This window comes from Camelus dromedarius, chromosome 8 (genome assembly GCF_036321535.1).
Source record: "Camelus dromedarius isolate mCamDro1 chromosome 8, mCamDro1.pat, whole genome shotgun sequence".
Taxonomy (NCBI): Eukaryota; Metazoa; Chordata; class Mammalia; order Artiodactyla; family Camelidae; genus Camelus; species Camelus dromedarius.
The window spans coordinates 34,579,566-34,593,748 of record NC_087443.1 but is presented as its reverse complement, the minus strand read 5'-3'; the positions used below and the strand labels follow the sequence as shown (position 1 = coordinate 34,593,748).

The 14,183-nt window shown below is 45.1% G+C and overlaps 1 protein-coding gene and 1 pseudogene across 2 annotated transcripts in view; one reads left to right on the top strand and one right to left on the bottom strand.

The window, feature by feature from the left end:
• The window catches only part of STOX1 (storkhead box 1), a 46,264-nt gene that overhangs the window by 14,856 nt on the left and 17,225 nt on the right, over window positions 1-14,183 (top strand). The gene's annotated exons all lie outside the window — the stretch shown is intronic.
• Window positions 4,153-4,587, bottom strand: LOC105093903 (large ribosomal subunit protein eL28-like; annotated as a pseudogene).

The following is a 14,183-nucleotide window of genomic DNA, read 5'->3' as shown; positions in this document are numbered from 1 at the left end:
AGGATTTTTATTAGGATCCTGTTAAATCTATGGATCAATTTGAGGAGAATTCATGTCTTAACAATACTGAGTCTTCTGATTCACGGACACGTGTATCTCTCTGTTAAATCTTTTTTGTTTCTGACTGTGTGTTACAAATGTAAATTTTGATGTTACAAATGTAAATTTTGACCTTTGACTTATGGAGTCTTTGAAAGCCTTCTGTGAAACCAGATGCCTTCCATATACCAAAGAGTAAGCAATGCAGGTGTTTGAGGCAGTGTAGAAAAGGAAAACCCCAGAATATCCATTTAAATTCTTAGAGGCACAGAGGCACTGAGGATCAAAGAGGAACAAATCCCTTGGGAAGAATCAGACAATTCATATCAACTGAGAGGAAAAGTATTTTGAAAGGCAACAAAAGATAACCCCAGTTTAAGTTTTAAGAGCATTAGCAGATCCATGTTTGTTGTGGTGGCTTGGGTTGTTGGGGAGTTTGTTGTGTCAGGTCTGGGGTGGGTTTGGGGATTGGAGGGCAGATGTATTTTCAAGTCGCCTCTTCTGCCTGCATCCTCCCTGGAATGGATCAAGGCCTTTCCTGTAGTTGTTGACCAACAGTCACACTAGGCCAGCTCTGATCTGGGTGCCAGGCAGTAAACAGTGAGGGCTGCGGGGTCTCCTTGCCCCGTGGGCATTGGCCAAGCAGCATTCCCTGCACTGGAATATCATATCTCCTTCAGGGTAGAGGCAAGGGGCCTGCCTCTTGTCCCTGCTCATTGACCATGACTGAAAGGTGCTAATTCCAACCAGACTTCAGCCAGGTCAGGCCCAACCCAGCTTCACTGCCGCCTTTCACCTGAGTCCAAATGGAAGGAGTCCTCAACCAGAGGAGGTCATCTCTGGATCAGACTGAATAGAACCAGGGCACTCAAGGCATGCCCCTGCCTTGTCTTCAGGTGTGTGAGGCCTGTCCCGTCTGACTAGCCAGTGCACAGAAATGGAAAGCTAGTCGGGGTGGAAGCTTAGCAGGATGAGGTATGTGTGTTTGTACCTAGAATTTGTTTCATGATTGTCCTTTCATACCTGTTTCAGATTTTGATTCCTATTAGAATACAGGCGGAAAAACACCTGCAAGGAACAATTTTGATGTGTGCCTCATTCTGTATGTTTGCTTATGTTTTTGTCACAGCCTTTGCCAGAATCTGTTTCTCTTAAACTTTTCATTGCCTGACTCTCTAAGAGTATAAAGGAATGGTGTGCCCTTTAAATGGTAATTGTGGGTCAATAAAATGGTCTGTCTATGGAGAGCAATGGTGTTTGGTGATGGTGCTTTTTGGAAATCCCAGGGCTATGTTTTGTTTTTAAACTAAGCTTAATTGTCTAGCCCTGCAGTTGCCCATAGTTATATTTGCTGGTTCAAAAGCCCTGTAATAAAAAGAACTTTTTTTTTTTTTTTTTTTTTTTTTAGTATTCTGTTATAACTGAATCAAAGCACTATGAGGTTAGTGGTTTCTTGTGTCTTTAAAGAAAGTTGAGTGGGAGGGTATAGCTCAGTGGTAGAATTTGTGCTTAGCATGCAGGAGATCCTGGGTTCAATCCCCAGTACTTCCATTAAAAAAAAAATTAAACAAACCTAATTACCTACCCTCTCCAGCCACCTTCCCCCCACCATTAAAAAAAAAAAAGAAAGTTGAAGACAATTTTCTCGGAAGCTTTTAAGCGCAGGGCACTTCACAAAGACAGTGCCTTCTATTTCCATTCTTAGCCTTTCATCCCACGCAATGGATTAGGGCATTATTTTAGGGCTTTATTTCCCAAAGTGGAGCATGTATAGCATCGGTGGTGGTAATACAACTTGATTTAGGTATAAGTTTAAACATTAAACATTTTTAACGAACTAAGATAAACCGGTTTAACAAGTGGTGCTGATTTTCTACTTAAAGTACAGACAAAGTTTCCTCAGTAACAATTTTAATATAGTGATTTGAAGTTAAGTGTTACATATGTGAGTAGGTCCCAAATGTCAAAGGTGACCCAAATGATTGATGTTTAGGAAACAGTAGACTAGGGTTTGTTTCTAAGACACTAACTTTTCGACTTCACTAATCTGTGAGGAAATCCCTGGTGGTTTTGTGTTGCAAAAATTCCCAGTTCAGTACTGTGTTACACACTCATTTTAAAGTTGACGCTTTCTCAGTAGCTGATTCCATGACATCTTGTTTATTTATACTTAGACTTTTATGTGGTTTTGGCAGGCCTCTCAGAGTGTGGGGGCTATGGGAAAGCTGTAGCCACAGGGACCTTACTGACTTGGACTGCCAGCTTCAGTTACACAGGGTGGAGGCGTAGAGAATGAGGGGAAAGAAGGAAGAGTAAGAGGTGTTTTCCCTCCCGACACGCACTAGTTCTGATTCTCCACAGATGCCAACTGGGTGTTACACAATTAAATTCTGACACTAACTACTCAGAGTTAGTGTCAGACTCTGTAGGTTTAAGGCTTCAGTCCCACAAGAGTGTCTCTACTTCACATACCAGTTGAAAGCACTGGGTCCCCAGGTTACCGGCACCTCTGTCCAGTTTGGCTACAAAGTCGAGAGTTCCCACAACCACCCTCCCCAGGTTCAGTAATTTGCTAGGACAACTCAGAAGTCAGGAAAGTGCATTACTTACTGTTACCAGTTTATCATAAAGGACACAACTCAGGAACAGCCAAATGGAAGAGACGCATAGGGCAGGGTATAGGAGAGAGGTTTGGAGCTTCGTGCCCCCTTCAGCACCTGATGTAGTTACCAACCCAGAAGCTCTCCCAACTCTGCTGTTCAGCAGTTTTTATGAAGGTTTCAGTAAATAGATATGATTTAGTAAATTATTGGCTGTTGGTGATCAATGTAGTCTCCAGCCGCTCACTCGTCCCCAGAGGCTGGGGAGTGGGGCTGAAGGTCCCAAGCTTCTAACCAAGGTTTGGTCTCCTGGCAGCCAGCCCCCATCCTGAGGCTGTCTAGGCCTGCCAGTGACCCTTATCACTAGGGAAATTCCACAAGTTTTAGGAGCTCTGTACCAGGGACTGGGAAGAAAGACCAAGTATCTTTCTACAGTATGATAAGAGGGAACCTGTTTCCACACAAAGTCGAACACAACTCCATCTTTGCAAAAAGAATGGGAGGAAGAGGGAGTCTCAGTGTTCTAGTACATTGGGATGCCCCATGAGTAAACTTAATCATGTGGGTCTTGATTCACTAATTGTCCTCCAAATGTGGCAATAAGAAGTCATTAAATTTTAAAATCTTTTAATTAGAGCATTTTGGGGTTTTTAATATTCATCTTTATTAATTTTATCTAGAATGCACACATCAGGTGTTCTGGATCAGAGATTATTCTTTCATCACTTTAAATATGTTATTACACTGCTTTTTGGCCTCTTGTTTCTGGTGAAAAGTCAACTGTTAATCTATTTGGGGCTCCCTTGTATGTGATGAACTGTTTTTTTCTCAGTGCTTTCAAGATTGTGTCTTTGGTGGGTGGGGGAGGGTATAGCTCAGTGGTAGGGTGCATGCTTAGCATGCACGAGGTCCTGGGTTCAATCCCAATACGTCCATTAAAAAAACGTTAAAAAAAAGACATTAAAAATATATTTAAAAAAAGAAAAAAAGATGTCTTTGGCTTTCAGTATTTTCTGATGTATCTGTGTGTAGAATTAGCCTACTTGAAGTTCTTTTAGCTTCTTGGATGTATAGATTCATGTTTTTCAGCAAATTTTGGAAGATTTTACTGTAATTCAGATTTTTTTTCTGCTCCTTTCTATTTCTCCTATCCTGATTGGTGCCTTTAAAGGAGTCTTACATTTCTCTGAGGCTCTGATCATTTTTCTCTTCTATTTTCTCTGGAATGCTTATGTAATTTCCTCTATTGATATAATTTCAGGTTCATTGATTCTTCTACAAGTTCAAATCTACTGTTGAGCCCCTCTAATGATTTTAAAATTTTGGTTATACTTTTCAACTCCAGAATTTTCATTTAGTTTTTATAGTTTTTCTTTATTGATATTTTCTATTTGGCAAGGCATTGTCTTCATACTTTACTTCTTTAAGCATGGTTTCCTTTAGTTTTTGGAACATATAATGGCTACTTTGAAGTCTATATTGTTTTAATTTAATTTGTTAGCTGGCATCTTTATTACTTTGGGGGAGGGAGGCACTCAGGAGCTCTTGGTGGGCAGGTCTGCCTCCTCTTCACCATCACATGCTTCTGGCTGCACAGGGTGGCACTGGCTCTGTGAATGGCGGCCATGCGCAAGTCCAGGCGGTACTTGTTCTTTCGGATGTGCTGGGTGCTGCTGAGGGTGGCTCGGGTGTTCTTGTAGATGGTGGTCAGCCCATAGGAAGCGGCTGGCTTTCGCTGGCCAGCTCTCTGCTTCATTACCACCACAACACCTTTGCCGTGGGCTACCGGGTCTTGCGGTGGATCAGCCCAGTGTAGCGGAAGGAGTTGCTGGCCTTCAAGTTGTTGGGCTCAGTGCTGTCTGCCTGCTTGTTCTTCTTGATCAGGAAGCTGCAGCAGTTCCACACAAGTCCACTGCAGATGCGTGGACACAGTGGCAGCTCCTCTCATTGTGGTGGCGGGAGACAGTTTCTGTTGCCAATTTTTTCGCTTACGTAAGGGTCACAGGTTCTTGGTTCTTTGCATGACTTGTGATGTTGAAAAGCTGGACTTTTTAGGTAACATAGCAACTCAGGATACAGATTCTTCTTTCCCCTCGCCAGGAAGTGTGCTTGCTTTTGTGACTTGACTAGGCTATTTTAGTGAAATCTGTTTCCCTTGAAGCATGAAGCCTTTGATATTGCTCCCCAGAGAGCACAGCCTTTATCATGCATACAGTCACCCTGGGATGGTGGTTTTAGCAGGGCTCTGACTGTCCCTGATCTCTTAGTTACGACGTCTGCTTCATTTGGTACTACACCACTCTTATTAGGCTGTAATTATCAGCTGTTTGCTCTATTGTTTTCAACAATGCTCTGGGGCAAACTTGCTCACCAGTCTGTTCCAATTAAATGCTGGCAGGAATTGTTTTTGAGGTCAGTCTCTGAAGTTTCTTCTGACCCCAGGAGGGCTCTTCTTAGCTCTGTTTCTGGTTCTCTGTGTGCACTAGCTAGTCTGTAGTTTAGCTCATTATTCTTAAAAGGAGCAGTTTCCAGGAGTGCCCTTAGGCTTGAACTTTCCTACACACTTTTCAAATAAAGTCAGTTCCTTTGAGGAGTGCTTTGGAACGTTTTCTTAGGGACTGCTTCTCCCTCACTAGGCAAACAGAGCCACTGCCTTGGGTGCTGGGCACAGTGAGAAGACCAGCTTGATCTCCCAGGGTGGAACCTATGCTCTGTGAGTGAGCTGGAATGAAGGTGATTGGAGTCCTAGTATTCTTGGACTGCTGCTTTGGGACAGAGCCAGGACTGGGTGGGTAGAGACTGGGTAGAGGAAGGGAATCCCAGATCTCTCAGTCACACTCGCCAGGAATTTAAATTTAGCCTCTTCAGCTTGGTGTTGGAGGGGATGGAAAATGCTGGCAGCTTGCCTTTCCCAGTAAGATTTAGTAAACCTTGCTTGGGAGCTGAGGAGAGGGAGTCTGACGTCTTGGTTGTATTTGCCTGGAGTGGAACTTTCATCAAACTGAGCTGGAGTGGGGCAGACGGGGAGGGAGGTGGTAGTGGCCCAATTGCCACAGACTCTCATTGTTCTTACCAAGTTTCACTAGGTTTTCTTGAATAAATGTTTCCTTGTCTGGTGTGTGCTCTTAGAAGAATTTCCAGAGGCTTTGAATAGTTGTTTTATAGTTGCCACCAGCTTTGTTTTGCTAGGAAGTGGTCCACGGAGTTCCTTGCACTCACACCCCAAAGTGGAACCAGATTACTTTTTACTTACATAGCAACTGCATCAGTCCTGGGGGCAACTCCATGAGAAGCAGTTGGAAAAACCTCCCACACAAGTGGCTGGACATTCCATAGGCGTGGGAATGAGAAAGACGGACTTTCTCTGCTTATACACAGGAGAAAGTCAGTTGCCCCTTGTTTGCTTCCAGAAAGGAGAAAAACCTTTGCTATTCGGAGACAGGATGGAAGCATTCTGGGCTTGCTGACTTTTTGCAGTGTAAACACATCTCTCCAGGGGTCAGATAAGCTCCAGCTTTCTGACCTAGAGATGTCTCCAAGGTCCTGGGCCTCATTTTCCCTTGAAATACAAACACATACCTCCAGAGCTGGGTGAATCTATCTGGAGTTCCCTATCTATACAGTTGCAAATTAATTTTCTAAGATTTGCTCTTAGTCCAGGATCCCAAATTTTCAGCAAATTTATTCAAAAAGCCCAAACTCTGCAGAAATACAAAACTGTTTTCTCTCTACCCTATGATCCCACCTCTTGTGTTTCTCCATAGTTGGCTCTTGGTAAATTTCCTGATCATCTGCCATTCCATGGGTTATTTTGTTCTAATCCGCAGTGGGGGCAAGAACTGAATCCACTGGGTTTGTCTTAAACAACGCTTTTACCCAGGAAGACTTCAAGGGCAGGATGAGGTCAGTCCCACTGTATTGGTCTTAATCTCGGCCTCCAAAGCTCTTCCTGGTTTTAGTCAGTTGAACAAATCTCATTTATCATAAAGGTTTATACCTTAGAATGCCTGGTGGCTTTCTCAGGTTTCTGTATTAACTTTGCCTACCTGGCCCGAGGCATACACCCAGGTAGAGCTGGCTATATTAATATTTTGCACAGACTTTGCCATGTCCTGCAAAAAAGAAACCTGTGGCAAATTCTGTCATCCATATAACTTGCCCCAGTGAGTTGAAGCTGGCCAGAATGCCTCTGAGGCTGAGACAGGGTCATGAATCACTTCAGCTAAAGTGAAGAATAAATTTCATACCACCTTTCTAATGGAATAACTCATATTGTAGGTAAGCTTCCCACAGAGTACACGTCTGAGGGTTCCTTGGTCTACCTAGGGTATTTCCTTAAAGACTTGAAAATTTCTGATAACCACCTCCAGTGTAAGTTGGTGTTTAATGCCTGCCTTTCATACATACAGCCCCAGAGGGCCTACATGGCACCCCTGGAAACAAAGAGTTTACAATTACTAGGGCCCCCAAGAGGGACAACACATCAATTAGTCAGCACAAGTGGGCAGGATCCCTAATGGGGCCTCCCACTAGTTGATAACTTTTGGGACTCTACCCTTCAGCCCAAAAGATTCAGGTCAGTCCAGTCCTTGCTTTCAGTTCAGTTTCAGGCAGTCCTGCTTGCTCATGACACCAGTTCATCTGTCCCTGAGGTGTGGTTGTCATCTGGAGGTGTTCTGCATGGAAAACGCAGGAGCTGGGACTGTCCCCTCCTGTCTGGTCAGCTGTCAGGCAGTGAGTGGTCAGTTTGAATTGGGGAGTGGTTAGGAAAGGGGCGCAGGGCAGCTTGTGGGGAGAGCAACTGATGAGTGTTCTCATTGTGGGGGGAGGGTCCCAGAGCAGATTCCAAACAACACAGATCATTAACCCCTGCCCCCACCCTCCATCTCCCTTCTTGCGGCCCTGCTTTTTGCTTTTCTTCCATTGTTACGAAGTCAGTGAGCCTCATTACTATTACTTCACAGGTTTCTTCCAGCATCCTCCCCTCTCACCCAGAAGGGTTGGGTGCAAGAGAGGCAGAAAGCCTCCTCACAGAACGTTTTCACACAATTCAAACAGAATTATTCAGTCTAAATCTCCTAAAACCCCTTTCAGGAAAGCTGACCTGGGATTATTGTTAGGGTACAGAGAGAAGCATACATTGTATCCAGGAGAATGTTTAAGGCAGAGTTCTGAATTAATTTTTTTGAAATAGATTTTTGGAAACAAGCCCCCCACCCTTACTGTCCTGACAGTGACCCAGTGAAAAAGCTGGAGAGAGGAGCAGCCCTCCCTGACGACAGCTGCATTGAATCATCAAGCTACCTCACTGAAGTGTAAGGTGAAAAGTGAGTCAGACCAGCAGCTGATTGTTGAGTGACCTCTGCCAGAACCAAAAAAGGCACAAATTGCCCAGCTGCAAAACTCAGAAACGCTGAATCCAAAAATCCAACAGTAATGAGATCTTCCCAAGAGGGGGCCCACAGTCTCATCTGCTTTAGTCTGTCCCTCTACCCGAGTAGGTGGAGGGGCTGCACTCCTTGTGTTTTGACCTTCCTCTGTCTTGCAGCTTTCCTAGGAATCCTGCCAGGAAACAGTCAGGCTTTCCTGATCAGCCATGGCCTCTTCAGAGAACAGCCCTTTCCACAGGCTTCTGTGTGTGATCCAGGCAGGTGCACCAGCACTGATGATCCGTTTCCACAGCTCACACCACAAAAGTGTGTCTATCAACAGTTTCAGGGTCTGAGTTCTGCTTGTGGAGCAGGGAGACCACACTTGTTTTCAGCTTAACGGAGCTTAAAACCACAATAGGCATCAGTGAGCCAGGCCCAGGCAATTGAAGGAAACCTTGTGAATCTAGGATTCCCTCTAATTTCCTCCCAAAAGCCAGCTGCTTTTCCTTGCCTGGGGCAGCAGCAGGTATAGCTGCCCCTTTCTTGTGCAAAGCTGAAACGCTGCCTAGCTATCGGGCCTTTCCTTTCGTGCAAGGATTCTTTAAAAACTCCTTTTACCTGTCAGTCATAGAGTTAACCCACAACTTTATGATCTACTAGGGGGTAATCTGTTTTCCACAAGAGCTCATTAGCAGGCATGAAAGCCTCTTTCAAAAAGGCACATACCTAGTAACCGTATCAAAGACTCCTAAGGTATACCTTAAACTGGAAACTGCCTCCCTTCTCATGCTCTCTTGGCCTACTACCTTTCCTAAGGCAAACATTGTGGCCACAATCCAGCACAGGAACTTGTTCTGTATCCCACACCTGGAGTCCAATAAGATTTCAGGCCTCCAGTTTGATGGTAAGAAGCCAGCAGTTTTCTCATTTGCCAGACCTTAGGGCTAAGAGGCATCCATTTCAGTCAGGTGGCAAAAAGCAAGTGTGTCCCATTACACTTCTTTTTGTGTCTTTCTCTAACTGAGATGAGATGATCCCTCTGGAGCAGTTATGACAAGCGTATAACATCCAAATCAATTTCTGCCATATATTCAGATGCAGCAGCATGGAAAACGACACAAACCATTTTTAAACTCTCTTTTTTTCCCCACTGCAAAGTTTTGCACAAACTCCTAGCAGTTAAAGTCAGCATTTACAGCGATAAAAGTCACAGCTGTGGGGAGAAGCTGTTTACCCCCTTGTGGGGAATGCAGAGGGAGGCAAAATGCAGGCTGCACGTGGCATTTTAGAATGGCCCTCCCTTTTCCCCCATCTGGCCTATATGAGAAGGCTCCAGGACTTTTCTGTTCACTCAGTGAGGTTTCGCTCTGTACTCCTCAGCATCTCCACTTACCCATGCGCCGTGTCTCCTCTCCACATAGGTACACCGTGCTGGTATCCAATAGAGCCATCACTGTTCCAGTCTCTCGTCCACTCCCGTTTCCGCCGTATAAAGGGACTAGGGTGGTGCCTTCTGAAACAGGAAGATCAGCTAGGGCAGAAAAGGAGTTAAGGGTCAGAGAGGAGCAGAGAAGTGTCTCCAAGATAGCAGTCCAGACTGCTTCCCTGCGGTACTGGGCCGCTTAGCTCTGCAGTCCTAGACCCTCTCCTCTCACCTGTGCCAGAGAACAATCTAAGCTTCTCTTGTCCCACCTAAAGCCTACCTTTAAGAATTTCCGGCCCAACCAGAGGATGAGAGCAAAATCCAAAAGTGCCATTAGGGCTGTGTTTTCCAAGCCTATCTCCTAACACCTGGCTAACAAACTTCCTGATACTTTCAATAGATGTGCTTTTCGTTCACACAGATCCTCTTTAAATCCTGCTAACCAGCCTCGGAGTTCTCATCTGTCTCTCCCAGCAAACCACGGGACACACAGGTGCCCATCATCCTTGTCACCATGCCCGTTGGGCTTTTAGTCTTCATCCTTACCAACTTTATTCTCAATGCTCATGAGGTATTCTAGATCAGGAGCAGATTAGTTATTAATTTATGCAGTAATACAAATAATATTATTATGGAAGTAGTTATAACTGCATCAGCACCCCTTGCCTCAGTGCTTACCACTGGGGCAATGTGACGAAAGCCAGACGGAAAAATCTCCAGCATGGGTGGTCAGACACGCCATAGGTGAGGGATAGAAAAAAATGAATTTTCTTTGCTCACAAACAGGAGAAAGGCAACTGCTTCCTTCTCTCCCAGATGGAAGGCGGGAAATCTTTGTTGCATGGAGACAGGCTGGAAAGGATCCTGGGTTCTCCCTCTAACCTTTTGGAAAATAAACACATCTCTGCAGGGGCCAGAGCAACCTGGTGACTCCAGTTCTTATGACCTAGAGCCAACTCCAGGGTCTCAGGCCTCACTTTCCCTTGAAATGTAAACGCACCTTCAGATTTAGGTAAATCTCTCTAGTCCTCTCATTCTATACTTGTTAAATTAACCTCACTAAGAATCCCAGGTTTGCAGCAATGTTTATCCAGAAAGCCCCAACTCTTCCAAGTCAAAGATTCTGCTTCTCTTGCTAACAGTTTGCTCTGTTGGGCCACGTTGGGAGCAGAACAGATGCAGGACTCCCATGACCCAGGCAGCTCCAGGCAATTCCACAAGAATTGTCTTTGCTTCCATATCGGAGCTTCGGTGCCAGGCTAAAGTGTGAAGTGGCAGTGGGAAGGGGAGGAGGTGGCTTGGGCAAGAGGGTTGCTGAGTGAGCAAGCGATGAGAAAACCTTCCGTGTGTGGGTCATGGGAGTACTGTCAGTTCAGCCCTTGGGAGAAGGGCTATTTCTTGAGTAAATAGAGAATGGCAGTCTTAGACTCCTAAAAAGGAAGAGGAAGGAGCTAGGGAAGCAGTAAGCTAGAAGCAATGTACTTAAAAGATATGTTAGAGCCCATTTTCTGGGCTGAAACCCAAGAAAGCAAGAAAGAGTATGTGCATTTGTTCTGCGTGGGGTTGGGGAACCACGACTGTGAGGACGGCAAAGGGAGAGGTCAGGGAATCTCTGCAGATGGGTCCTACTGGTTTCTGCCTGGACAGCCTCACCACATCATGTGTACAAACCTACACTCTTTCTCCCAGAATGTAATCTGAGAAAAGGCCTGGCTGCCTTGGGTCAAAGGTGCGGTAATGGATGGCTTTGTGTGAAGTAGGTGGTCGGCTCCTAGAAGCAGTGACCAGATGACGCTCACATGTAAAGACCAGAGCCGCTGATGTTAAGCATGACCTACAGCCTCTTTTAAGATGTCTCAGGGTGGTGAACTCTACATTTCATTCCTAAGGCACTAAAGTCCTGTGGAGGTGCAGTCACATCTGCCCAGATGTAACATAAAGCCTTCTGTGCTGAAGAAAAGGGAATTCACAATCTAAAAATAAAAAAAGTTTATGTCTTTAAAGTTTCTAACAGCCTAAAAGTACTTCTTAGTGAAATACTTTTACATGAATGGTATCCCCAGAGTGGCTTTTATCTTTTAATAGTTAATATTTCAGGAAGCCAAAAGAGTCTATAACCAACTTGAAAGCAGCTGGAGCAAAGCAGACTGGGAGAAGTGAAAGAGAGCATGGATGCAGAAACTCAGTGTTGCTTTCCAGACTGGGGCAAGAGTGGTTCAGAGGGGCAGAGAGGGTGGTGGACCCGGCAGAGCAGCCCTGCTGGGGGGCATGGGGAAGCACAGATTAGCCTCTCTGGATTCTGGGCAGATCCTGTTCATTATTCTGAGTCACTCAACCCCCACCTCCTTTAGTAGGAGAGGAGCAAGCAAGGCTGCAATCTTGTGATGCTTTTTGGGTGTGTGTGTGTGTGTGTGTGTGTGTGTGTGTGCGCGCATGTGCAGCCTGGAGTAAAAGGCAGCATTATGTGTGTTTATCTCATGATGCAAATTAGAGCTCTCTCCCAGCTCTCTTCACACTCCAGAACCTGGTCCTCTCTGGAGCAGGAGGCCTCTGCTGGGCTGGATCCACCACTACACAGCCCAGACGTGGAGACCTGGGGCCTGGGTGGATCTGCGCTCTTTCAGGACTGAAGACAGCTTTCTTTAACAAATGATGGGTTACTCACCCCTCAAATATAAGTGAGGTTATTAATTATTTGCCTCTTTAAATCCTGAGTTAATCTTACATTGATGTTAACAGTGATACTGACTTACTGGCCCTATTTCATAGGCTTCCTCTCAGGAGAGATGGGAGGGCATCCTGTTCTTAGGGCTGTAACTGTAGATGCCTTTTTGAGATTGAGCTGTAACAGCTGTGACAGTTCTTGTCTTCCCCTCTGTGATTTCTACATGCGATAAGGATATTCTTCCTCATCTAGAGGAGAGTGCCCATTGTAACCTTTTTAGTAAGATTTCCCCAAACAGTTAAAAATTACCAATACTGCCAAAACTTCTGCATCTCATTCTTCTCATGGCATGCCCCTGACTTAACATGATATGGGTAAAGTAGCAGGAGCCCTGACACCTTTTCTGTAAATACCCATCAGTGTGGTGTTCTAGCTTCAGAGCAGTTAAGGCGTGGAAATAAAAGCATCCGGCCGGTATAAAATCCAGAAGCTTAATCAAGCCCTAAGCAAGACAGGCATTTTGCCCACAGCAGAAAATATGAGGAGATGAATGTCAAATGTCCTTGAGTAAGTCCCTTGGTCAGAGATGTATTTTGTTGCAGATTATAGAAAGCCCTCTAAAACTGGCATGAACACATGAGGGGTAGATTTGTCTCATCACAGTCAGTTTGGAGGTAGGCAGCCCCAGGGCCAGCACAGTGGCTCAGCAAGGCCATCAGACAACTGGGCTCTTTCTTTCTTTCTGCTTTGTCTTCCTTAGTGGATAGTCTTTTGATATCATGCTTTTCACCTCATGGTGACAAGGTGACTGCAACCTCTTCAGGACCCAGGCTGGAAGAAAGACTCAGGAATGAAAAGGTAAAAGATGGAGGAAAGGCCTTTCCTTTGTGAGGCCTCTTCTCTTGGCAGTGGCATAGGGCCACCTCTATCTCATTGACCACCATGATGTCACATGTGCCTGGTTTTAAGTGAGGCTGGAAAATTGAGTCCATAATACACTTTTCTGGCTCCACACTCAAGAGGAAGGCAAAGAAAAAGGTGACTGGGAATGTGGGTTGAATGTGCCAGTCTACAATTTCTGCCACAAGGGGTCACAATAAAGTATTACTGGAAGAAGGCAAGGCTAGCAGTCAGCTTTACCAAACATACATTGTCTTCTCCTAGATGGGGGAAAAGTCATGGTCACGACTGGTGTCTGGTCAAGCCAGCTGTGGAAGTTGGGAAAAGGAACGTCAGGATTGGCTAAGAAATCCATCCATGCGCAGAACCATGCCCTACAAGAAGCACTCGAAGTACTAATAATGACATGGAACAAGGGATAATCAAGATTAATATTCTTAATTTGGGAAGAAAAGTTAGAGAGTGCTAATATCAGTAGAACTGATGTGTACTTTGGATGTTTCTCCAGAATAACGTTTGAACCAAATACTGTTGTTTGTATTGAAGAGTCAATGATGAATCCTCAAAGAGGGCTCGTAGTCAGTTAGTGGAAGTGGAGGATTTGAGTCCAGGTCTGCCTGATCAATTCCAGGACTCTCTTATCTTCTGATGCCTTAGGTGCCCTGAGGCCCCAAAGGGACAAGTCTGGCTCATCTTCCTCATGACGGTCGTGCTCAGGCATCCACAAACTTCTGAGAATGGCATTCAGGAGTGGGACCCAGGAATACTGACTTCCAGTCCTAGCAGTTGTAGCCCTCATGTTGGATTATGATTGCCTCCAGCTGCTGCTGTTCCACTAGGAGCCCCTTGGGGGCGAGGACTGTGTCCTGTTCACTGTCGTATCCCCACTAACTGCCATATAGTAGGCACTCAATAAATATGTGCAGGATAAGGAATGATTGAAGGACTGCCCTGTTACAGTGTCAGTGTGTTATGAGTGACTGATGTCATACCATGGCAGCCACGGATTAAGTATTTCTTAAATAGTCCATGTAGGAAGGAGACTATATCTCGAATGGGTGGGATTAGAGAACAATTCATGGGAAAGTCAGCATTTGAGACAGTCTTCCTGACAGGATTTTGAGATGTGGGGAAGAGTCCTTTAGGTGGAGGAAATGGGCACAAGGTCGTCAAGATGAGAAAGT